The following is a 24,502-nucleotide window of genomic DNA, read 5'->3' as shown; positions in this document are numbered from 1 at the left end:
CAAAATCTAAGTTAGTCTTGGAGTTGTATCTGGAAATTTAGAGAATCTATGGGAAGCCTGGAGAACAAGGCATGAAAAATCACCACAAACCAAGGGAGATGAGAAAGAATGGAGGTCACACTACAGAAAGAGTCCTTCTGCGGACTCTTAATGGTGTTACAGCTGTCTCCTAACCCCTCTGAATTCCTAATGCCAGAATCTTGACCTCCCTCTGTGATGTCCCCTGCCCTCCACAGTTTCAGTATCAGAATGGAGGACCTGGTTGGCACAGCCGTGGTAAAATACTCACAGCCAGGTTGCTAGGAGGATGGTATGGTCCATCCAGTTCGAGAATGGGAGATAGAGTGTTGATTCACACATTGAGGATTGGTGTTCAGTGCTTTATAGCTCAAAAATGCCAAATGCTTACCCAACATATATTGAGATGGTAGAATAATCAGCCCTCCCATCTTGGCTCAGAAAGATTACTTCCTGTGTGCTCATGGGTTAGTTACTTAACCTCTCTGGTGTTACTTTCCATATCTATAAAACTAAGGGACTAGGACCAGAGAGGCTCTAATGTGAGTAATAAGTGATGTTTCTAATTATAACTGATGTTATAATGATAAGTGATGTTTCCTTACAACTCTGTAATTGAATGGTTTTCATTGTCATTACCATCAACACACAAGTCTAGAAAACGAACATGCCTTCTATAAGATTGCTACAGTTCACAGTCACTTAGAATGTTGAGCAGTTAGAATGACTCAGCACATTGGTAGTCTGGACCCTGATGTTTTGCACTGGCTACTAATGGCTTTATATTGCAGAGGATTTCAAGAGACAAACTATTCCAGCTTCCTTTTTCTTAATTTCACTGTAATCAGCAAACACACCTTACAGTGTGAAGGAACAGGTGAGAATGTATCCCTTAAAGGCAGAAGCTGTTGCATTGAATAAAAAGTAAGAAAAATGCACAGTAAATATAAATATACAGGGATGCTCAAGGTAGAATGATAGGAAAATTTATGATGCAGCCTCTAAACATTAGAATGCCGGAGGCTAGTGTGGCTATTAATATGGCATAAAAATAGACTTCTGGAAAGGAGTATTACCAGGAATAAAGAGAGAAATTTTATAATGCTGAAGGGGCCAACTCATCAAGACATGGTATTTCTAAACGTATTGTGCGCTCAGTTGCTTGGTCATGTCCAACTCTTTGTGGCCTCATGGACTGTCCACCAGGCTCCTCTGTTCATGGGATCATCCAGGCAAGAAAATTGGACTGGGTCACCATTGCCTACTCCAGCAGCTCTTCTCAGCCCAGAGATTAAACCCGCATTTCCCGAGTCTCCTGCATTGGCAGGCATTCTGCCAATATCTGCATTGGCATTTATTCTTTATCACTGCACCACCTGGGAAGCCCAAGTATCTATACCTTATGAATGAACCTAAAAGAACATGAAGCAAATTGATAGACCTTAAAGACGAAGTAGAAAAATTCATAGTTACTGTTAGAGATAGCAACACTCCTTTCTTAGTACTATATATAACAGGTAAACAGATAATCGAAAAGTATAAAGAACAGTTGAACAAATAACCTGAACTAACAGACATACACAGAGCACTCCAACCAGAGCCAGAAGAATATATGTTCTTGTCAAGTTATTATATGAAACATTCACCAAGATAGACCGCATGGTGGTTCATGAAACAACAAATGTAAAATGATTAAATAATAAAAATGTGCTCTCTTATCACAACAAATTAAATAATAAATAATAAGTAGTTCTCTGGAAAAAATTGCAGGTTATTTTACATTAGATAACACCCTTTAAATAATCCATTGATCAAGAAGAAATCACAAGAGAAATGTAATCCAAAGTTGATTCCTTGGAGAGATCATTAAAACTTATAAAACTCTAGCTGGACTGATCAAGAAAAAAAGAAAAGATAGAAGACACACTCTACCCATATTGGGAGTTTAAAAAGGAGGAACTATATTTCCTGGAGATGTTAACATAATGATGAGAGTATTTAAACTATACCAATTTTCTGATGGTTTTGAAGAAATAGACAAATTTCTTAAAACTCAAAAATTATCAAAACTGACACATGAAGAAAGAGAAAAATCTAAATATCTACCTGTTTATTACAGTAAATTAAGGCATATTTAAAAATCTCCCACAAATAAATTTCCAGAAGTGTCTGGCTTCATTGGTAAATTCTATTAAGCATGTAAGAGAGGGGAGATATCAATCCTAAACAAATTCTTATAGTTGGTAAATGAAGAGGGGATGATTCCAAATTCATTATAAACACAGCATCACCCTGAGACCAAAGTTAGAAAAAAGCCATTTCAAGAAAATACTATTAATAATTTTTTTCAACATAGAAGTAAAAATCTTAACCGAATATCAGCCAAGTGAATCCAGCACTACATTAAACCAGTAATACATCCTGAACATGTGGAGTTTATCTCAAGAATGCAAAATTGATTAACATTTTAAAATTGGTCACGTCTCTAAGCATATTAATATAACAAAGAACAAAGCACATAAATATTTCAATATGTGCAGAAATACTTGACATTATTTGACGGAAATGAACACCCACTCACAAAAAACTCAGCAAACAAGAAATAGCATTTCTCTTGTTATATTACGGACATCCCCGGTAGCTCAGATGTTAAAAAAATCTGCCTGCAATGCAGGAGACCTGGGTTCAATCCCTGGGTCGGGAAAATGTCCTAGAGAAGGGAATGGCAACCCACTCCAGTATTCTTGCCTAGAGGATTCCAGGGACAGACCATGGGGTTGCAAAGAGTCAGACACAAGTGAGAAACTAACACTTTCGTTTCACTTTTACTGTTATAATAGCATTAAAATAAAATATTTAGAAATAAATATGAAATATTTGTATGCGAGACCACATACTGTGAAGTGCAAAATGTTGCTGAATGACAAAGCTAAACACATGGAGAAATATACTATGAGTCATCAGGGAAATACAGGTTAAAACTACAATGAGCTTCCATTACACCTCCTCTAGAAAGGTTAAAATTAGAAAGACAGGCATTTAATAACAGTGCTAAATCAATTGAACAAGGATGAAGTTCTACGATTCTATTATTATAGAAGATCCTTCCTAATAGAAGGAACTAAAATTGATCTTAAGACACCCTTTCTCACATCATTGATCGATGTGGGATTTAGGACAGAATGCACATTCATCACAGGAGGACCAGTTAACTGCCCAAATCAGAGCTACATACTCAGCACTGTATCCCTTCATTAGAAGCACATGCAACTGCTCTGAGTCGAGACCCAGTGAGGTCCGAGTGGAGAATGTCTGAGCACTGCTGGGCAGGGAGAGTTTGAGGTAGAGGTCAACCTGGAGAAGTGCTGGATCCTGACAGCAGGCATCACTTGCCTCTCAGCAAATGGGCTGTTCTGTGAAAGGAAACGATTGCTAACTCTCAGACTTATTTATGGGCTTCCCAGGGGGCACGAGTGGCACAGAAGCCACCTGCAATACAAGAGAAACAGGTTCAGTCCCTGGTTGGGGAGCTCCCTCGGAGGAGGCATAGCAACCCACTCCAGTATTCTGGCCTTGAGAATCCCATGGGCAGAAGAGATGGTGGGCTGTAGTTCGTGGGTTTGCAAAGAGTTGAACACGACTGGAGTGACTTAACACAGCACACAGACTTATTTTTAAAGAATTTTCATTTTATTGGAACCATTGTTAATGGGTTCCCACAGGAAGAGGTCTCTAGACTTGTGAGTTCTGTCCCCCTAAGTCAGTATAACTCCCATTTCCAGCTCCAATACAAATACCTTCCCATTTTCTGAGTCAGAATAGGATGTAGAAGGCTCTATGCCCAGACAATTCTGACCCCCATTAATCTCAGTCATGGACTGAGATGGAAAAATAGCTTTGTTGTAACTTGATGTCTTGGACTTTTCCCACCATCTTTCTGGCCCTGCATTTACCATGTTACTAATAAAACACCCAAAACGAAAATAAGTAGGTCTAGTTGACCTCAAGTGTAAAATTGAGGTTGGAAGAAATGGATCTGCTTCTAATTGATTTTCATACACATCTCAGGCACCTCTGTGGCGTTGTGGTTCCTATTTGAGAAATACTTTTATAGATTAGTAGTTTTATTTTTTACTCTGTGTGTGTGTGTGTGTGTGCACGCGCGTCTGCGGTTTGTGGGATCTAAGTTCCTTAACCAGGGATTGAATTTATGCCCCCTGCAGTGAAGCATGGAGTTTTAAACAGGGAAACAACAGGTCAATTAATTGTTCCTAATTAGTTACAATATAGACACATGATGTTCTCTGCAGAATGGAGAAAACTGGTTTTCAAATAAAACCAAGAATTTAATGTGATTTCTTCCGTATGCATACATGTGTGCTAAGTTGCTTTGGTCTTGTCTGACTTTTTGTGACCCTACGGACTGTAGCCCTCCAGGCTCCTCTGTTCATGGGATTCTCCAGGCAAGAATACTGGAGTGGGTTGCCATGACCTCCTCCAAGTGATCTTCCCAACCCAGGGATTGAACCCATGTCTCTTAAATCCTGCACTGGAAGCCAGGTTCTTTCCCACTAGTGCCACCTGGGAAGCCCTTTCTTCTGTATACTGAAACACATAATGAGAAAGTTCCTCTAGTTTATTGAGATATTTACTCTATTTTATTGCACTGTTTAGAATGAGGACCAAGGAAAGATCAAGTGTTTAGGAAAGTGTTTAGAAAGTGTGTGATGTGTTTCAGAAATTTTCATCTACAACTAATAATATATATATTTAACTTTTTAATTATAAGGATTTTTGAACATATACAAAAATAGAAAAAAAAATGTTTTATACTCAATACTCAGCTCCAACAATTATCGATGTGTCCAGTCATGTTTCAAACATAGCCCTTCTGTCTATATCCCTACCCTTCCCTGTACTGCTGCTGCTGCTGCTAAGTCGCTTCAGTCGTGTCCGACTCTGTGCGACCCCATAGACGGCAGCCCACCAGGCTCCGCCGTCCCTGGGATTCTCCAGGCAAAAACACTGGAGTGGGCTGCCATTTCCTTCTCCAATGCATGAAAGTGAAAAGTGGAAGTGAAGTCGCTCAGTTGTGTCCGACCCTTAGCGACCCCATGGACTGCAGCCTACCAGGCTCCTCCATCCATGGGATTTTCCAGGCAAGAGTACTGGAGTGGGGTGCCATTGCCTTCTTCGCTTCCCTGTTCTAGTCTGGTGCAAATCCCAGAAATGTTGTCATTTCACTGGAATTAAAAGAGACTGTAGCCCACCAAGTCCCTCTGCTCATGGAATTTTCCAGGCAAGAATACTGCACAATTTTCCTTAATATCCCTTAATATCATCAAATATTCTGTTAATATTTAAATTTCTACAATGATCTCATAATTGTTGGTTAGAATCAATGTGCATCTTTGTGTCTTTTAATTTGTAGTTTATTGTTAATCCTATTTTATCCATTGTAATTTATTTGTTAAAAAATCCAAGTTTTCATCTGATAGAATCATTTCAACATTCTGAGTCTTACTGATTGTACCCTTGTGCCATTCTTCAACAGCTATTCTGTACTTTCTGTAGTTAGATTTAGAAGGTCATAAGGTCAAGGAAAAATTATCTTTATTCTTTAGGGATGCATGCCAGTGAAATGATAAAATTTCTGGGATTTGCACCAAACTAATACAGGGAAGGGTAGGGATATAGACAGAAGGACTCTATTTGAAATGTACTGTTGTGTATTAAGCTGCTTCAATCACGTCTGACTCTTTTCCCATAGACTGTAGTTTGCTAGCCTCCTCTGTCCATGGGATTCTCCAAGCAAGAATGCTGGAGTGGGTTGCCGAGCCCTCCTCTAGGGGATCTTCCTGACCCAGGAATCGAAGCCTCATCTCTTATGTCTCCTGCATTGGTAGGTGGGTAATTTACCCCTAGCACCACCTGGGAAGTCTGGTGTTATGGTTATGGGAAGCAAAAAAATAATAATCTAATACTCTGCCATAAAACAGGAGTCAATTCTTATCTATTTGGAAAACTTGATAACCCTGAATGACTCATACTTTAAGAGTTCTGAGTAACTCCTTTCTTTCTGTGGTGATTATTTTTATTTTAAGTAACAAAAAGAGAAAACTGTTCAAAAATGAAGTAAAAGAACCAAATTCTGAATTCTAAGATAAACCTCCCAACTCCAGATTCCTTCTGATTTGAGCAGCCAAGAGCTGTTGTCTATTTAAGAGCAATAAACAGCAGAGCAAGAAAACTATTATTGTCTAAGTGCTGCTTTTCTTTTAAATAAAGATATCTAGAAAACAACCCTGAGGTTGGCAGTACCTTTCAGCTTTTGTGATTTTCACCTTGTTAAAAGCAGAGGGAGTCATTATTTTATGAATCCAGTTCAAACACTCTCCTCTGTCCTGCAGGGGTGATGTAGGCCACTGGAAAAGGTACAGAGAAGATTCCTTGAACTTTTCTTCCCCAGACTTTTCGCACCATGCCATATATTTAAATAACGGGCAGAAATGGGAAATGATGAGTCTCTCAAGGAAGTAAATACAGCACTCTCATTAGAAGGCTCATTAAGAATAACGTGCAGGAAGGGGCCTCTGAGAACAGACTCTTATTCTGATATTTATTAGGACAAAGCATTCTTTTTAATGGGGCACCTGAAAAGCTCTCTGCTGCAGTCATTATTAGGCATCAGTGCTTTTACTAACTTCTGGGGTTCAGCTTTGCCCTTCTCTCTGCCTTGGTAAACAGTTGACAGCAGCATCCTTGTGTTCCAGTTTCCTGCGGAGAATTTGTTCACACCCTTTCTGTTTGTTCAGGACTCCGTTCTTGCAGGCTGGTCTGAGAGGGCGTCTGACAACTGGACCTCCCTTTGGAGCAGTGCAAATTGGAGGACATAACCACACTTTGATTGCAAGTCTTCTCTACTAACTCTCTCTTCTCTTCTTCCAGTTCATGCTCTCTTGGTCTCTTTCTATCTCCCCTAGGGTGTGGATATGTGTTAGTTGCTCAATCATGTCTAACTCTTTGTGACTCCATGGATTGTGACCCGCCAGGCTCCTCAGTCCATGGAATTGTCCAGGCAAGAATACTGGAGTGGGTTGTCATTTCCTTCTCCAGGAGATCTTCCCAACCCAGGGATCGAACCCAGGTCTCCTGCATTGCAGACAGATTCTTTACCATCTGAGCCACCAGGGAAGCCCTTCCCTTGTGGTAGAAGAGGTTGACAAACTTTTTCTTTAAAGGGTCGATCCGTACAGTTAGTGAACATTTAAGGTTCTGCAGTCCACAGGGTCTCCTTTGTAACTCTGCTGTTTTAGTGCAAAAGCAGTCATCCACTATACAGGAAGAGCGGGTGTGGCTGTGTTCCAGTAAAACATGATTTATAAAAGTGGGTGGTGGGCTAGGTTTGGTCCACAGGCTGTAGTTTACTGATCCCTTTCCAGCAATGTAAAAGGGAAGTTCCCATCACACTTATCAGATGAAAATGGGTCAATATTCATTGACTCATCAAATTTCCCCAAGTTTTTTTAATAAATTTATTTTACTTAAAAAAATTTTATTTATCTTTTTTTTGGCTGAACCACTCAGTATGTGGGATGTGCCCCCTGCATTGGAAGCACAGAGTCTTAACCACTGGCCCACCAGGGATGCCCCGCCTACTAAGTTTTCAACACCAGCTCTTTGCCAGATCCTGTGCTAGGCACTGGGAACATGGAAGCATAAAAACCAAGGAGCTCACAGTCTTGTGAGTAGTGGGGCAAACAAACAGCTCCAATGATAGATGTGCTTTAAAGGACATATGGGCATATGAGACCATAGGTTAAGGGGATGCAAGATTGCCTGAAACAAAGCATTAAGACAATTTTACCAGGCAGAGGGCGTTTTGAGAGGACACAGCACAGGAAAATGTATGGAGGTCGAAGAAAACACACCTGCTCCTGGGCCTCTGGGTGTTTGCGTGTTCCTGCAGCATCAGAACAGAAGCAGGTGCTCCAGAAAGGAGGCATTAGGGATAGGTGGGAAGACTGGTTGGAAGAGACGGAGGCTGGGCAGGTAGGAGAGTCTGTGTTCTGTGCTATTGTTAACATTAAATTTTGTAGAACATGGGAGCCACTGAACAATGTAGCGCACAGGAATGCCAGCTCAGATTTCCCTGATAGTTTGTGGGGAACCGTGTGGGAGGTGCAATTCCATCAATGCTGGAAGGCTTTGACTTTTCTCTTGAGAAGTTGTCAATAATAAGCAAAACTGATGGAAGGAGGATCTAGAAAACCAGGAGGGCAACTAAAAAGAGCCTGAGTATTCTTCCCATTCACTGTACACTTCAGCTCCCTGGGTTGACTGTTAGTGGTGGATGTTAGTGATTTATTTTTGTTTCTTTGGGGGCTTTTTATTTGTTTGCTACAGAAAGAGAGTTCTCCTAGTTCAGTGACAAGAGGTGGGGAATCACTGGGGTTATTAAGTCCAAGATCTATAGTGAACAGCTTCTTCTGAGTATGATTTAGAGGAATTCCAGGAATCCCTTTGCCCTGAAATTCCATACTCCCCACTTCTACAGGAGCTAAAATTATACAACTGCAGATTTTAGTCCTATAGGCTGAGAGATGTCCTCTCTAGGCAAGGTGTTTTAAAATGCAAATACTCCCAGGAAAAGTGAATGAGGGCATGACTTTGACAGGGACTCAGGAGAACAGAGACCCCTTCGAAGGAAAGCAGGATAAGGTTTTCAAAACAAGGGAAGGATTACAGAGCCAGGATGTGAAAGGCAAAGAGCAAAGACCAACTTTGCCTATTTCTCAGTAACACTCAGGGCAGCATGGAGCATAAAAAGGTAGACGAGGAAAAGGCATAACATTAACCAACTGATTAATAAATATGGGGAGGAGAAATATGTCTTTTTCAGACTCAATGGAATTTTTACTGACCACAATTCCAGAGTCAATTTGAAAAGCTGTCTGGGAGCGGTTCATTGTGTGAGAGGCAGACACAGAAAGGGGAGGGAAACAATTAGGCTAAAGATGCTTCAGACAAGGGATGGGCTGCAGGTGACAATGGAATGAACCCCCACCCCCCCACACACGCCCTGCCTCTGACTTCTGGCAGCTCTTTTCTGCTCCCAGCAAGTTCTTGCTGGCTGTTTTGTCTTCTGAATGCAAAACTCAAGTGCTTGGGTGAATAAACAAGAGCTCTCTTTATCAAGGAGAGACAGCGCCCAGGCTCTTTGGGCTGGGTCTGTGTCCCCGTGTGAGGCCTGCTGATCTGAAGCCAGTGAAAGATGTGAGGGCATGTGCCTAGTGGCTGACAAGGTAGCAACTCGGGGACCACAGACTGAAGTCCTCAGGGCCTGACCTACTCGCGGCATCATTGTGTGAACTGAATAAAGGCACATCTAAGCTGATAAGGCCCCCCAAGCCCCCCTCAGCCTTTCTTAACTGATTCATACATGTATTAAATATTTACCCATATTTGTTGCAGACCCACTCTGTGTGAGGGTCCTGATTTGGTGCCGGGGAGATTCTAAGGGAGATGCGTGAATGAGTGCAACACAGGATCACTGCATGGGAAGGGCCAGGGAAGTTATTATCTGAATATAAATGGTCTATATCCCTCAACTATAGAAGCGTGGCCATTGTGCAGAGGCTCAGAGGAGGGGCCTTGGGTAACAGGAGACCGGGATGGCCAGTGGTCAATGGGCAGAGAGAGGAAGCGGGAAGCCAGGTGGGCACCAGGAGCCCTAGGCCCTAGGCACCAGGAGGCAGTGCCTTGGAGGCAGCTTGAGGACAGGTTAACTGTGACCCCAGGCTCCAATCCCTGGGTCATGTTCTATTGTCCCATTGAGCTTTGCTTACAAAACATGAAATTCAGAGATAACACTGTTAAAAATTTGGAGATGATGACTGCAGAACATTAAATACCAAGGGTGAACACTTCAGAGTGTGGGAGCTTCTCGACTTCCCTTGTAACGCCCCATAAAGCTGAGCCTGGTCAGTTGTACTCAATCTAGTTTCAGAAAGAAATTAATTGAGGAGGGTGGGATTTATAAAGAACCCAGAAAGCAGACAGATAAGGAAATAATTGTGGGCAGTGCTGACTCAACACTGTTGAGGGGACAGCGAGGTTGATGTTTCTCAACACTGTTGAGGGGACAGTGAGCTTGATGTTTAGGGCCCTAAAGGGGTGGGATCAGTTGTGGGCAAGAGGATTTCATTCTTCCCAGAAAGACCTGGGGGAAGTGGTCCTCACCACTTTGTAGTGCTTAGCTATAATCACACACACATTTAGAAAAAACTGCTAATTGTCCCTAAACATCTGATCTCTTCCCCCCCCCCAATAATAATGATTTTTGCTTTGCTCATGGTCATCTAAAACAAAGGTGACATTTCTCAGCATCTCCTGCAACCCCACAGGGCTATGTGACTAAGTTGTGGTCATCAGGATGCAAGTGGAAATTCATATGGCAGCTTGGAGGCTCAACTCTTAAAATAAACTGTACATGCTGTTTGTCCTTTTCTTTCCTCCCCTTCCTCCTTGCTGCCTGGGATGTGGATGTAACAGCATCCTTATGGACCAGGAGGATGCAGGCAAACCTAGGATTACTGATGTGTTAAAGAGCTTGGGTCCTTGAGGACTTTAAGGTACAGAACTTCAGGTCCAACTCTGAAATATATATCTAGTGACAGCATACCTTTTGTGTGGGAGAGAAAAAGAAATGACCTTGTGCAGTCTTTTTATTAGGTTACTCTCATGTGCGTGCTAAGTTGCTTTAGTCATGGCTGGCTCTTTGCGACCCCAAGGACTATAGTCTACCAGGCTCCTCTGTCTGTGGTATTCTCCAGGCAAGAATACTGGAGTGGGTTGCTATGCCCTTCTCCAGGGGATCTTCCTGGCCCAGGGATCGAACCTGTGTCTCTTATATCTCCTACATTGGTAGGCACGTTCTTTACCACTAGCATCAACTGGGAACCCTCATTCATGAGAAAGTACACCTATTGTAAGTTAACAAGTTAGCACTGGGGTTCCAATAGTATACATTTTATAAGTTTTGTTGGTCTGATTTAGCATCCCTGAGGCAATACCCCGACAAGTTTTTATTTCTAGGCCTGAAGAGCATAGGCCCAAGTCTTAGATCTTGGTGAACTCACTAAAAACCTTCATCCCATGAGGTGGAGTTAAGTGGTCATCTGCACCTTGGTGTCTTGACAGATTTGGGTACATTAGACACGATGTAGCCCAAATACACTGTAAATGCAGGGAAAGGTGATACCACTGTAGCTGGTTCTTTTTTAAAAATTATTTTATTATTTTTATCGTTACTTTATTTTTATCTTTTGGCCACACAACACAACATATGGGATCTTAGTTCCCCAACCAGGGATCAAACTCATGTCCCCTGCATTGGAAGCATGGAGTCTTAACCACTGGACCACCAGGGAAGCTCCCCTGCAGCTGGTTCTTTTAAGCAGAATTAAGAGAAAGAGAATGTGATAAAACAAATAATATTGCTAAATCCCAACACGCAAAGGTAAATCTAATTAGACAAAATTTATTCAGTACGTATTATGTCCTATACTCTGTTCAAGAAACTTGGAATACATTAGTGAGCAAAACAAAGATCTTTGACCCAGGGACTTATGTGCTAGTGGTTAGACAGGCAGTAGAGACTGGAACTTGATATGTAATTAACAACCACAGTGTGTAAGCATGATAATGATTGTGTAGAAAGGAAAGGAAAGAAAAGAAAAGAAAGGAAAATGGACAGCAGGATAAAGTGCTGGCAGTGCATCTCTCCTTTTTGCTGCTTTAAGCACTGGCTATACTCGTCTCAAAACTACTGTTTGCAGCCAATGGAGCTGTTTTGCAGAGATAGGCCTAGAAGCTTCTGTATCCTCTTATCTCAGGTCTAGGAGCTGGCTTGCATGCACCTATCAGCTGTATGGGTCTATCAGCGTGCCCAAGCGAGCAACTCAGTGATGCCATTCATAGTTGAAACTAGACGTCCCAGGGAATCAGGCTAGGGTCCTCCCACTAAACCACGTCTTTACCTAGCTTCTTACCTGCTCTGTCCTGCTTCTCTCTCTCCAACAAGCTACACCTGAAAACACTCCCTCATTAACTCACTTGCCCAGGAGCCTCTACTTCAGTTCCTAAGGAGCCTCCAAACTGAGCTCAGCCACAGTGAAAGGGGAAATAGATGTGCCGATAGCGGGGCAGGGGTCTTATCAAAGGATTAAGTAGCATAGTCAAAATGGAAGAAATGGGACTTGGTCAAAGACCTGAAGAAGATGAGAGGCTCAGCCAAGAGAAGAAACGCTGCAGGCAGAGGGCAGAGTTAGAGCAAGGCCCTGAGGTAGAGAGAATGCCACCCTCCCAGAAGACCACATCCTCATCTGTAGAACTTGTGAACATGTTAGGCTTCTAGCAAAGGGCACTTAAAGTTGGATTAAGGCTGCTAATCACATGACTTTAAAGTAGCATAGTCCTGGATTACTCAGATGGGCTCAATGCCATCCTAAGAGTCCTTGAAAGTGGAAGAGGCAGGCGGAAGAGGAAGTCAGGGGGAGGCAGGAGGTGGAGTCAGAGTCAGAGGAAGCTATGCCTGTGGAGCAGAGACATAGAAAGGAGTCATGTTTCTGGCTTTGAAGACAGAGGAGGGAGTCACGAACCAAGAAGTGTGGGCAGCATCAAGAAATTGGAAAAGGTAAGGAAATGAATTTTCCCCTAGAGTCTCTAGTAGGGAACACAGTCATGCCATCACTTTGGTTTGAGCCCAGTGGGACCCATTTCAGTATTCTAATCTCTAGAGCTGTCATATAATAAATTTGTGTTGTTTTTGGATACTGTTTATGGTAATTTGTCATGGTGACAACAGAAAACAAATATAGGCCCAAAGGGGTTGCTGTGTGTCCGACTCTTTGCAACCCCATGGACTGCAGCACGCCAGGCTTCCCTGTCCTTCACCATCTCCCGGAGTTTGCTCAAACTCATGTCGATTGAGTCCGTGATGCCATCTGACCATCTCGTCCTCTGTTGTCCCCTTCTCCTGCTGTCCTCACTCTTTACCAATGCAGGGAGCATATCTAATAATATGAGGTTAATGTAGGGAGGCCACTGTGGCTAGAACGGAGGGAGCAGAAGAGGAGTAGAAGAAGAAAGTGTTAGAGAGGGTTGGTGGGCCATCCTCTCCTTCCCCCGCTGGGTCCACAAGTCTGTTCTCTACCTCTGTGTCTCTATTCCTGCCCTACAAATAGGTTCATCAATACCATTTTTCTAGATTCCATATATATATGCTAATATACGATATTTGTTTTTCTCTGACTTCTTGATGAGAAAAATTTAGTGGCATGGTGGGAGTGAAAATCTTGACACCTGACACTTTAGTCAAGTGAGGAGCCATCTTCTGAGGATATGATCTTCTGATCTTCTGAACCATCCATCTTTTGAGGATGTGATCTTCTATACCTGTTCAGAGGCCCTAGGGCTGTTAAGGGTAGTCAGCATAGGGCTGGGGAGACTGTCAGGAGGCAATAATATAGGTGAGAAGTGATGGGGGCAGGAGGATAGCAGAGGTGGCAAGAGATAGAGCCACCAGGACTCCTGCTAGATTAAATGTGGGAGCCTGAGAGAAAGAACCATCTTTCTGAGAGAAAGAACCATCAAGGATTGCTCCTAGGATTTCTCCTGAGCAACTGAAAGAAGAAAGCTGCCATCCACGGTGATGGGAAAGGTTGCCAGGGGAGCAGATTTTCAATGTGGGGCCTGAGACTGGGTGACCTTTGAGACCTATTTTGATTTGATTTATTATACCCATGCAAAGATTTTGAGTAGGTAGTTGGGGAGACAGTTCTAGAGTTTGGAGAAGTCTGATCTGGATATATCCATTTGGGAGTCACTAGCATATAGATGTATTTGTTGTTTAGTCGCTAAGTTGTATCTGACTCTTTTGTGACCCCATCGACAGTAGCCTGCAAGACTCCTCTGTCCATGAGATTTTCCAGGCAAGAATACTGGAGTGGGTTTCCATTCCCTTCTCCAGGGGGTTTTTCTGACCCAGTAATCAAACCCTCATCTCCTGCATTAGCAGGCAGATTCTTTAGCACTGAGCTACTTGGGAAGCCCCGTATATATATATATAGTGAAGTGAAAGTCACTCAGTCGTGTCCGACTCTTTGCAACTCCATGAACTACAGTCCATGGAATTCTCCAGGCCAGAATACTGGAGTGGGCAGCCTTTCCCTTCTCCAGGGGATCTTCCCAACTCAGGGATCAAACCCAGGTCTCCCGTATAGATGTATAGGATAGCATTTAATGCCTTGGGACTGAGTGATATCACTGTGGGAACAGGTAGGGAAGAAGAACAAGAACTGACCCCAGCGAAGAGATTAAGTAGAAAAAGACATTGAAGGAAACCAAAATGGGTGGTCATAAGGTAAGAGTAAGTTCAGGAGAGTATGGGATCCTGGAAGCGAAAGGAAAAAGAAAAGGAAGAGGGTTAGGTTGACTGTATAAAATAGCTCAAAGGGGGATAAGAACTGATCAACTACTTTAGCAATGAAGAGCTTATGGGGAAACTTTTTTTTTTTCATTTAAACATTTTTTTTAAAAAAATTCATTTATTTTTAATTGGAGGTGAATTACTTTATAACGTTGTGTTGGTTTCTGCCATACGTCAACGTGTATCAGTCATAGGTATACATATGTTCCCTCCCTCTCGAATCTCCCTCCCACCTCCCACTCCATCCCACTCCTCTGGGTTTCACGGAGTGCCAGGTTGAGCTCCCTCTGTCATATAAAGCAAATTCCACCCGCTATCTATTTTACGTATGGTAATGTTTATGTTTCAGTGCTACTCTCTCAATTCATCCTCTCCTTCCCCCGCTGGGTCCACAAGTCTGTTCTCTACCTCTGTGTCTCTATTCCTGCCCTACAAATAGTTTCATCAGTACCATTTTTCTAGATTCCATATATATACGCTAATATACGATGTTTGTCTTTCTCTGACTTCTTGATGAGAAAAATTTAGTGGCATGGTGGGAGTGAAAATCTTGATTGGGTTAGGTTGAAAAGAGAATAGGGAGAAAAAACTTGGAGCCAACAGGAACATAGAGTCATTTTTTGAAGTTTTGCTGCAGATGGGAAGCAAAGAAGTTGAGTAGCAGAGTGGTCAGCGGGGTCTAGGTAGAAAATGTAGTTTTGCCAAGTGAATATGACAGAGTGAGTGAGGGCGGGGGAGTCAAGGGTACATGCAAGGAAGTGATGATGATATCTGCCTTGGGAATTTGAGTAGAATAAGGAAGAAGAGGAAGGTACCAAGGGGAGGTGGGTAAAGGGGATGGGAAAATCAAGTGATAAAAATGTAGGACTGGCATTAGTTAAATCTATAAAGATATTGACCCCTTGCGTTGTACACCCGAAACTAGTATAACATTGTAAATCAACTTAATTTTAATTTAAACAATGAAAAAATAATAAAAGTGATTTAAAAGAGGAAAAGAAAGTAGAACTAGGCAAACTATGGGGATAGTGAAGAAAGATCAGTGGTTGCCAGGGGTTTGGGGTGAGGGAGGACGGGATGAATAGGAGAAGCACAGGGGATTTTTAGAGAATCTATTCCATGTCATATAGTAACAGGTGGATATGTGATATTTTATGTCTGTCAAATGCATAGAATGTATAACACAAAAAGTGAACCCTAATGTAAACTATGGATTTAGGTTAATAATAATGCATTAATATTGGTTCATTAATTATAACAAATGTATCACAATAATGTATGGTGTTGGTAACAGGGAAAACTAGTGGGGTGTGGACTGGGCTGTGTGTATATCAGAACTTTCTATACTATTGCTCAATTTTTTTCTGTAAACTTAATCTGCTAAAACTATGTTTCAAAATGTAGGACTTCATATAATTCGCCATGGGACTAGTTTGTTTTTAACTATTTTCTTCATCTGCTGCAGAAATAAGACAGTGCCGGGTTTGTATTAGATGATCTATAGTTAAATGTAGTTTTGTCCAATCCAAAGTTGCTTCCTCTAGATGAGAACATGAATAGTCATAGTGTAGAACATGGGTAAGTAAATAAAACATTCAAAAAAATTTATTTTTGGGTTAGGAAGGGCACACATTTTCTTGGTACCCAAATTGGAAAAACATACTTTTAATATTCGAAGGCAGGAATAGCAAAGGAGGCAGTGAACCTGGACAAAGAATAAATATCCAAGACTGGTCTCCCTAGCCAAGGGGAAAAGCACTTTAACCCCATCCCCATGGTTTCTCTCTTGGGATATATAAGGTATGTGCATCATCACAACATCGGTGTAAAAAAAAAAAAAAGACAAACAGGGTCACATGATTATCAAACTCCGTAGTCCCTTAGTGAAACCTTGTCAAATATTGTATGTGCACTTCCTTTTTTGAGAATTTAAAAGTGAGGTAGTTTTACTTGCCTGGTGAGGTTGGTTTAAATTTTCTGTAACAATAGCTTTAAACACTAAATTCTCATACATTCTTCCCTGGCATAAAAAAAACAGGCATGGTTGTAATGGCAAATAGACTAAAACTTTATGTAAATAGACCTTTGAAAATGCAGTCTTGAAGTTAACCAAAGTATATTTAAAGGCTTATAGTATCCTGAGTAAAGTTTAACTGGTTAAATAGCTTTCAGTACAATTAACTCGTTCTTGCATAAAATTGTTAGAAAATATTTTCTTAAGTGTTTAGTCATTGATTCAGAAATCATTGTATTTTGAAATTAAATGGAGGACATGATAAATGAATGAACAGTGACGTCAGATGCATGTGAAGTTATCTCTGCTGTCCACACAGGCACACACATTAGCACAAACTCATCTTTCCACTAATTGCCTTTTGCGGCAATGAACCTCTGATCTCAGAAATACAATGATCATACACACAGAAAGCCAGATAAGCTACTTGGGCCACATTTTAGAAATAAGAAATCAGGTTTTCATGACTGATGCAAATGGGATCGCTCTTCGAGTGACCAGCTGATGGTTTTTGTGTTAAATTCTTTCAATGATTGCCATACATTTTAAAGGAATACAGCCGTGAGGCCAAAAAAGGAAATTCTTTTACTGGAGAGAATTGTATTCCTTATTTCCTTCTATTAGATTAAAAACCCAATCGGATGAAGGAGGAGACAAGAGATCGCCAGTTCAATCTTGCTAAAACTGGTCTAGTTTTTAAAGCCCTTTGAAAGGCAACTTGCCCGATTTTCTTTGTAATAAGATATTTCAGGAGATTCTTAATAGTCTGATAACCCTTGTTTATGTCTCATCTAATTTCTTCATTCCACTGTATAGCCCATCTATTCTGATTTTTGGAGGGGAGAGTAGGTTTGTGTCCATCTCTAAGTGAGAATATTGATATACTTGAAGATTTGTTATTAATCCCCTACTCACTTTTCTTTTTCTGGTCCAGTAACCTTTATTCTTCATTGTTTAGGTTGGAAAATTAAATCATTTTTATGGCTTGTTTCAAGTTGGCTCTCAACTTGAAACAAGCCTTTTCTGTGCCTTTCTATATTTTGGTGTTCAGAATTTGACTTAAGCCTAGTGGCATGGTAAAAGCCTAGTTCCAGTGTACTGTATATATTTTTAAACAATAGAATGAAATTGTTTAGAATAGTTGTAATTCTGATGACTTTCAAAGCCCCTCTCTGCAGTAGTGATATTTTTCAATCATGGATTGTTCCTCATCTTTCATTTTTTGGTCTCTGTTATGCATATTTATTCCATAAATTACTGAAAGATGCTCAGCACCATTGCTTTGGACAATCATATATAATGCAAACAACTCCCATTTGTAACTGTGATATTTAGTGGATTAGCTCCTTATTTCAATATCAGATCTTGGGAGAAAATATGAAAATGAATCCTAGAACGTTATCTGTCATGCATCTTTCCATGCAAGTTGAAAGCAATCATAGAAATGCAGATGCACCTCCCGCACTTTGTGTCACGCACTGCCTTTGCCAGTCAACAGATAATTATTGAAAGCATCCCATGTATCAGACCGAGATCTATACAGGCATTGTCTTTGCCTTTATCAGCTGGCTTCCTGAAAAGCGTACTGGGATGTGTTTTTGTAATTTGGGTCATACTCCAGATATAAAAGATCACAATTTAAAGAGAAGCAGGGTGACGCCTGATAAAGGGAAGAGTCTGTTTTAAAAGTGATATCTATAAGCTAGTTTTTGTGAATTAGCCTTATATGCTGTCATGTAAGTAAGCAAAAGGTGTCAGGACATAGTACCTTAGGTTTTCTTTCAAGGTTCTAGCTGTCTTTCAGGCACAGAGTTCATCTTGATCACATGCAGTGTAACTTATAGGGCTGAAGATTTTAATATTGTGTGTGTGAAAATCTAGTGGAAGCTATAGGTTGTCATTGCAGAGAAGAGACAATGGACTTAAAATTTCAGAGGCTCCTGTATTCCCTGAAACCCTCTTATGGACACTAGGGTAAGACACTGTCCTTTCAAGGGCCTTCTGCTCACCCCATGTTCTCACCATGTCAGTGGAAAGTAGAGGAAATCTGGTAGTGATCACATCCCCCAATGAGGCTTCAAGAACAAGCGCAGGATCTCTGTGATAAGGGAAGAGGTATAGTCTTGCAGAAATAAAGAAAAATCCATTTCAACTTCCTTCACCCAGCAAGTGGTAAGATGGCCAAACAAATGAGGACCAGAATGGTGCCCAGGGAAACGTGTTGCATGCTTGGATGTTCAGATTTGTTTCTCATCTATTATATTAATCTAATCTATTCATAAGTTTTGAGCTAGAGGGAGAAGAGTGACCTTTGAGATTCATACATTGTTTCAACTAGTCCCCTGTTAAGGTAGTATAGAGGAGAATTTGGAGCCAAATCTGAAGTCTTTTGTTCATTGATCAAATATGCACCGAGTGGCCGCAATGTGCCAACAACTCAGAAAGACCCAGGACCTGGTTGCAGAAAACTCAGCTGTCTCCTTGTAACTACGGGGGCGGTGGTGGAGATCCCAGAGGGCCTGATTTTCTGCAGCTCATGCTGGAGCTGTCCAAGCCCTCAATAAATACTGCTTGGATGATTAGTTTAGTGCTTTCCCTGATGCGCCCGTTTTGCTGCAGAATTTGTAACAGCTGGGGTTAATAAAAGAAAAGTTTAGTTTTGAGAGGGGCACAAAGCTACATATACTAATTATAATAAAATATTAAAAATCTACTTAGGGTAACATAGTTACGGACATGAAGCGCATGCTAATGTGAGATTCGTTCAGAGGTAAAGCATTTTCAGGATCAGCTATCTATCCTCAGAGTGGCCAAAACAGCAGTCCAGAGACTGACAAGGAGCATTTCAAATTCAGCAGTCTGCTCTCTTATTGGCCCAGGGATGGCAATAACACAGGCAGCAGCTGGTACGAATCTGGGTCTGTTCTGACTACATCATGCTGCCTGGGAGTCTAATTTTGCTTCAAAAATGGTCTAATTTTGTTCACAGTGGAAAAAGTGGTATATTCCTTTAGTGTCAACAGACCAGATTGCATCTCCAGTTTGTTTGATAGGAGAACTTGGTTCAGTTCCCAGATATGGCTCTCCTTCATGGATCATTGAATTACGCTAAGTGTTTTGAACAAAGTCAGTTTCAAAACATACCGCTTTCCTCCCAAACCTTGGAATTTATCTTCATACCAAAGTTCCAAGAGCTTATGTTTGTAGGAAGAGAATACCCCGCAAATACATTCAGATACTTCTTCTCATAGTAGGTAAACCATAGTAACCCTGCCGGAATTAACATTCTAGGGTTTCTATGGTGAGTTGTAGATGCGCTAATGTTTTGAAACTGATGCAAAGATATGTGTATGTTCCACAAAGTAGTGAATAAAAATATTAGGCCCTTTCTATTAAAAAAAAATCCTAGATTTGGATATTCTGCGCTTTGCCTTTTAGTCGGCAAACTTCTGATATTTTCTTATGTTCCCTCACATCGCTTGAGGAAGTAACAATATGTAAAAGCACCTATTCAGTATTTTTTTTTTTTCCTTGAGAATATTTCCAGCTGAGGGCTCATTGCCTATTTCTAGCTCACCTAGTTTCAAACTCTCTGGTCTTAAGTAATGAGCCGTGAAGGAGACCAGGTTAGAGAAGGACCAGGGAAGGACTTGCAGCCGGAGCCCCCCTCTGATCGAGGAGCCCTGTCTCCGCAGCACGTGCTCGCGTGTGCAGCTGCCTGTGGCGATGAGAGACCCAGGATCCCTGCTCCAGGCAGACTGTGTTCCACTGAAAACCCGACTTTGCTAAAAATGAACCAGGAAAACTTAGCAGATGATGGACCTCAGTCTCTAACACACACCCCAGAAGCGTGGAGTTGGAGGAGGAGGGTGAGTGAGTGGCTCTATTTATGCTCTGTTGATGGGCTGACCTCTCACACACCTGGAGGTGATCTGCATTTCTGCCCACACGAAGGGATCCTGGCGTCCGCTCCAGCAGTAACCAGTCGGCACAGAGAGCTCAGACTTCAGTTTGGCTGGAACGTGCAGGGCTCTAGCCGGATTCTCAGGGAGAACCAGCTGGGGTCTCCCCTCACTGGCAATTGATCTCATGGTGAAGGCTGGAAAGGAAAGGGATGATCATTCTGAAAAGAAACCCCGGGGGAGAATTGTAGGGAGCAGAGCATCCCTCTTTCCCTGTCCTACATTTTTCCTTACATTCCATCTGGTCCCCAGGCTTCTGTCCCTTTGGCTTTTCTCTTTAATTTTTAAAAGTCCAAGAAAATGTAGCACTTAGATACGATGTGTAATAGGCTTTTTTGTTTTAATGAACCATTTGCTTCATTTGGTGTCATCCAAAATGGGTGGTTCCTTTTATGTAATACCTGAAGACAGGATTTTGCTTCTCTTTCTGAAATCTGTTGACTATTTTTAGCTCCTCCTTGGGATCTCTGGCTGGATAGGGCACAGGTGCCGGGGGGAAAAGCCTGCAAGTCAGCCTCAATGGTGGTAGAAAGGCTTTGGCGTGTGATAGAAAGCCTACCTCGCCGGGCACACAGCGCTGCACTGGCTGTTTCTAACGGCTTCTGTGAATTGACTAAAGGCAGCTACAGAAGTGGGTGAAGCTATCCCTCATGCTGACATTTAATTTACCTAGGAGCACAATAATCTCAGAAAGAATCAAATACTTGAAAATTTTGCTTCAGTGAGCAAAAGCTAAGTGTCTGCACCATATTGAAAAGTGATACTTTGGTTCAGAATTCAAAATATAAAGGGTGATGGGGTCACTGACTAAAAGCGAAATGAAAGAACGAAATTCTTTTTTTCTTCACACATTCACAATTACAGTATTGGAGAAAATCTGGGATTTTGCACATTGCAGTACTATTTTGTCAGCTTCAGTTTGATAGAGCAAGGTCAGTGGGGCCTAGAAAAAGGATGTGGTGGTGAAGCCTAAAAAAGGAAGGATATTTTAAGTGTATTACAGAGAAGGAAGCAGCTGGACTTAATAACTAACAATATGTGGGAGGTGGAAGTATGTTAAATCTTGTACAGAAGTTTCATCAGAGAAAGGGCGGGTAATATTTCTGGCCAAATCAAAATAACCTTCTATAACTAGCTCCACCTGTGCTAAAGTATTATGCTTACATACTGTTCCCAATTTGTTGAAATTTATGATCATTAATATGTTATGTGAGCAATAGTTACTACTGAACCAAAATCAATATGTAGCTCTCTGTTGACAAAGCTTGGGTTTATATTTTATTCACGTTTTTGCTTTCAGGACCTAACATGATGCCTGGCCGCTAGACGATGTTCAAAATGCTGAATGTATGGATGAAACGGCACACCTGTGGCCTGCCTAGTGCTCTGATTTTTGTTTACAGTATCTGACCAGGTTTAATTGTTTGCTTTAATGAATTAAGTACTTCGGTTTGCTGAAATCTGGCCCTGGGTGTCATATTTCTTTTGCAACGCCTTAATAATCAGGAGATTAGAAATTAATGCCTGCTTCAGATCAAGCTTATAAGGTAGGTGTCATGACGAGAAAGGGAAGGTTTGGGTGAAATTACCAGATACTCAGTGTATCAAAGCAAGGATCATGGCCAATTCTGCCTATCTTTACCCACCCTTTGGTTTCATGACCACGTGATAATTCAGGATCATGTTCCCAAATGATATGAGCAGGCTTTCCAGCCACCCTCTATCACATACCCTGTGTCCCCACTCTGGAAAGTCCATCTTTGGATCCCTGGATCTTTGGAGGTGGTTTGCGGTGGCACACCAGATTGCCTCATGTTGCCACATAATCTCTCTTTCCACTTTCCCAAAGGTAGAGAACTAGATTTCTTGCAACAGACTGGGATATTTCTGATATAGCCAAGGCAGTGTAAGATATGAATGGAAAGTTTGACAACAAATCAGAACAAATAGCTCCTTGTGTGTGAGATGTGCAAAATTCACTAGTCATGCCTTCTTGTCTCAGTTTATTCAATTTTTGGCTAAAAATTCCACCTAAGGCATAAAAAAAAAATTCCACCTCAGGCATCTAATAGAAAAAAAAGAAAATCTGAAACTGGGCTAGACAGAGTTTCAAGGAGTTCTTAGCTCTAATCTACTAAAGCAATGTTATAAAGAGATTAAGAGCAAAGAATTTGGAGTCAGACAAAACCAATGTTGGTCCTCAACTTTGACACTACATAGCTGTGTGATGTTGGAAGTTAACTTAATCTCTTTACATTTCAGTTTTCTCATGTATCAAGTGAGAATACTTGATAATACCAACTTAATAGCACTGTTGTTCAGGATTAAATGAGGTGATGCTTAGCAGAGCATCTGGAAAATGATCATTAATAAAAACTGTATATCCTCATCACTTCTATTATTTTTTAACCACGGCATAGAACCTGTGAAAATTACCAACATTACCCTAGTAGGCTTAGTTTGTAGAGTGAAAGTTTTCTGGACATGGAGAAACATAAGGGCTGCCTCGGGTGGAAAGGTCATCTTGATGATACAGTTAGCAACACACCAGAAGACACTTGCTAGGAAGAACTCCCTATGGGTCTGTGGGTGTACAGGCACCTAATGGCCACTCCGATGGGGTTATTTTCCTGGAATTTTGGTGTCTGATTTATAGTATGATGCACATGAACTACTCCAAGAGCAAAACAAGCCCAGTTTTGGCACCATCCTTACATTAAAACAAAGTGGTAATCATGAAATCAGTTTGTAAAATGGCCAGCCCATTTCGAGAACTAAAAATTTATAAGCATAACTTAACTCCATCAACTGTTTACTGTGTCCAGACCAATTTTTAGTTACAGAAATCCGTGGACAATGATAATAATTTCTTAAAGACTAGAGAGAGGGGAAAAAAACTTTCAAGAAGGCCTTGTAAATAAGGAAACCATAAAATTGAAAATGTCCTGAAAGTATTTTAATTCAGTGTCTTTTATGCAAACTCCACTAATTAATCTCATACAAACATGGATATTTTTGTAAAGCATAAGCCCAAGTGCCATTTTATGACCATGTAATTTACAAGTCCTCAAATTACATTAAAATCACCACACACAGTGTTTACAGTTTAATTACATGGTTATTTACCATTCCCAATCAAGTGTTATTCATTCAGTACCTCTTTGCCTGATCTTACCTAAAAAAGAAAACACTTTTTGCTGGATTTGAGTGGTAAACATTCAAACATGCCAGTACTTCAAAGCAACAAAAATGTGATTTGGAGTCAACAAACTCCACTGTCAGAGATTTCAGAGAACTTTGAGGGGAAGAGAGAATAGAAAGAGATCAACATTTTACTAAAACAGTATGTATTTGGATTTCTTTGATTATTTCAGTTCTGCTGAAAAAAAGAAACCTATCACTGTTCACCGTTACACTATATGCAATCCATATTTTGTATTACAAAGTGATATATTTTTTTAGTCAAGAAATGTTTATCGAGCACCATCAATGTTCAGGATGCTGTGATAAGAATAAGTGTAAAAAAAAAAAAAGTAAGACATGGCCCCTTGATGAACTCAGACTGGGTACCCACTAAGTATGTTATAAATATTTGGATACACAGACTATCTTTAGTCTTCTCTTTGTCATATAACCATTCCATCCCGAAATGAGAGAGTCTCAGTACCACCATAGAATTTTTTTTTTGTGGGAAATTGCATAACCTTTCTGACCCTGAAGTCTTTTTATCTATAAAATATAGAAGTGGGGAATATAAAAGTAACAATGCCAATTTTTGCCTCCATAAAAGCATGATTATAAAGATGAAGTAAGACCGACAGCAGCTGAGGGTTACTTCTTCACCATCTGCCTCTGCAGCTAATTCCCCAGGCCCATTTGAACTGAACGCTTATTTCCCTCCCTGTGTTGCCCAGCTCATGATGCCTCACACCTCTGGTATGGTGTTAGACAGTTACATCAGGAAACAGTTATAGCACGTGAATTAACTATGGTGACCCTGAATTCCTAAGACATAAT

The sequence above is a fragment of the Muntiacus reevesi genome, chromosome 20, assembly GCF_963930625.1.
Source record: "Muntiacus reevesi chromosome 20, mMunRee1.1, whole genome shotgun sequence".
In the NCBI taxonomy this organism is placed as follows: Eukaryota; Metazoa; Chordata; class Mammalia; order Artiodactyla; family Cervidae; genus Muntiacus; species Muntiacus reevesi.
This window is presented reverse-complemented; position numbering follows the sequence as displayed.